Here is a 2859-nt window from a genome sequence, read left to right on the forward strand (position 1 = left end):
CTGCTGGAGATACTTCCATCATTTTTCGCACTTGTGCTCAGACCTCTCTGGAAGCCAAGCACCCTGTGGGCCTCTGAATTACAAGTACCGTTTTGGTGGCACCTTTCATCTTTGGGCTTCAGCTATTGCCAAACCCCTAGTGAATGTATGAAATGAGTAAAGCGCTTCTGCTGTGAACTCTGCTGATAGGTAAAGGGTTAAACTAAGCTCTTGTTTAAATTGTGCCAGAATGCTTTGAAAATGTGACAGCGGACAGGGCAGCAGGCAGTAAACACCGTTGAATGACAATACTGTTCAATATTTGCTGTTAATTGAGAGAGGCAGCAGCTGCTGGTATGCAGCTTCAGCCAGGATGAATTAGTAATGAGTCTGTAACTCTGGGTTTTTTTCTGGTTTAAAGTTGCATCAGCCCTTTACAGTTCAATAGCATGCTTGGGATAGAAATCAAAGATCGTAGCAGACCCTAAATTGAAGATTTTTTTTTTTTTGGTTTTGTTTTCCAGTGAGTTGTTGTGGAGCTGTGGTGTCAGGGCTAAATTTGGCAACGGTAATAAAACTGCCTTGTATTTAAGGACCAAACTTAAAGATTTTGGATTAGCTTTTCTGTCCTGTGTGGTAGACAGTGGGAATGTAGCAGGCAAAGCAAGCTCCTCCTTTGAAAGAAAGCACTTGTGTTGCTTTCTCACTGGCTTCCAAAGCTGTTTTCAGTTATGGTTTCTCTGAACAGGGGTTTAACTTTCTTTGCTGGCCTGCACTGCAGGTCACGGTGTATGAGACAGTTCTGGAGGGACCCACCGCAGCAAGAGTGGGAACGCTAATTCAACATTGGCCTTGTGCTTTCTTTGCACTTTTGCCATGCAAATGTGTTTAGTTTAACCTTTGAAAACTTGCTGATAAGCTGTTATCAACCAACAGTTAGAATAAGAAACCCTCCCACCTTGCTGAGTTGGGATAGGAACTTCCCAAGGCTTCAAGGCCTGGATATTGTAGAGGAACAGCATTAATCCAGGCAGAGCAACCAGACCCGGGGCAGGGGGAGCAAAGTTTACTGTCTGAAGAAATCAACCACAGCTGCTACTTTCATGCTGTTTATGCAGTCTTCCTCGTAAGTATTTTGCACAAAACATTTCATTTTGAACCATAGATGTGATGGTGAGAGTGCAAAAGCGTGTTATAGTGGTTAGCAGCATCCTTAACAGAACTTCCTGGGCACAGGAGATGAAATTCTAGCTCTGTTGAAAACAATGCCAATAGTCCTACTGATGTCAGTACAGCTCGGCTTTCACCACAAGTAGAAGAATTTCAAAGCAAATAATGTTTTATTTGTTCAGGTCTTTAAACAAAATCCATCTGGAGGGGTTAGCATTTGAATCCAAATACTCAGAATTCTGCTGGTATGTTAATAGGATGAGATATAGTGGATTGAAAGAATTCCTTGGGTCCACGATGATTACGTTAAAGAGGAGAAAAATCCAATCAGCAGGTATGTTTTGTAACCCTGTTTCTGGTTTGTGTGATTTCTGTATTACACGTGTTTGGTTTTTGTATTTGCTCTATTCGCGTTAACAGTTTTTACCAAGTAAATAAGTGCATTTATGCAGTCTTAAGTGCTTAAATCTGTGATACACCATGCAGTCTTCTGTATTGGCTTATAGATGCATAAAATCTTTCAGGTTGAATCTGGAAAGCAAGTGTTAAAAGTCAATAGAATACTATAAAAGGTGGTGGTAAATGAAGTGCAGGAAGAGCTAAACTCATCTGGAGGTAAAAGTCCTTTGGCCCCAGAAGTCCCTTCTCGTCTAAGGTACTGACGATTCCTACCTCTGCTAGCAGTTATCAATCAGTCTTTTAAAATCTGTCCTTAGAAGGCTGTGGTTTTTTCACATGAAATTCAATAATTTATTCCAATGGCATTCTGCCAACTTCGGGCATCTAGTGTCTCATGTGTTTTTACAAACATCCCTCCAATTTTACATGTTGTTTTCTATGTGTGGGAATTGTGTTTACAACGATAATGTAATCAAGTCTTTCCTTTGTGTGTTTCGATACTCTCGAGTCTGTGTTATTATTTCATCTGTAGTGCTTTTATAATGTTTGGTTTTTTAAGCAAGAAAATAAACCTTGGTGTGTTTAAATGCACCATTTCTGTCTTAAAATAATAGTAAAAATTGTAATTACTGGCTTTTCTTCATCGATTTAATAGAACCATGTAATTTTCTTGTAAACAAAGGCAAATATTTACTTTTTTAATATAGTAAAAACTATAAAGTCTAAAATTTGTCTAATAAACCTGTTAAAATGTACGTATATATATTCTGGTTTTTATTGTAAAGTATCCCTCCTTACCTCTGTTGGAAGGAGTTATTAACTGCTTAATAAACATTGTTCTCAGCAGTGTGCTAATTAGGAATGAATCTATATACCTATGTGGTATGTTCCCTATTTCTAGAAGGTTTTTCGCTAGGTGTTTGAGATGATCTGTAACAAGGCATATACCTGTTCATCTGCTTTGGAGCGGTCAAATATCTACGCTTCTAAGGAGTCTGGATGCCACATCTCACTCTTGCTTGTCTTGTGTCCCCATCTCGCTCTCAGGACATGTCCGTGTGGCCGCTGTACTGGTGCCAGCGAGTTGCTGACTGGGTGCTTTTGTTAAAACTACTTGGGCACCAGCTCCTACTAGAATAATGCTGGTATTGATGACCAGTTGTCTCACAGCTTGAGGTAGTGTACAGCAGAGCTCTGCTGACTTACCCAGTTTCGGGATTATATTTTTCTCTGCAAACTGTTGAGTAAGTCTTCCATGAGGAGCATTGCTACTTGCTTAAATAACGCAATGTGAAAGCACGGCAAGAGGCT

Source organism: Cariama cristata, unplaced genomic scaffold, assembly GCF_000690535.1.
Source record: "Cariama cristata isolate BGI_N322 unplaced genomic scaffold, ASM69053v1 scaffold5924, whole genome shotgun sequence".
Classification (NCBI taxonomy): Eukaryota; Metazoa; Chordata; class Aves; order Cariamiformes; family Cariamidae; genus Cariama; species Cariama cristata.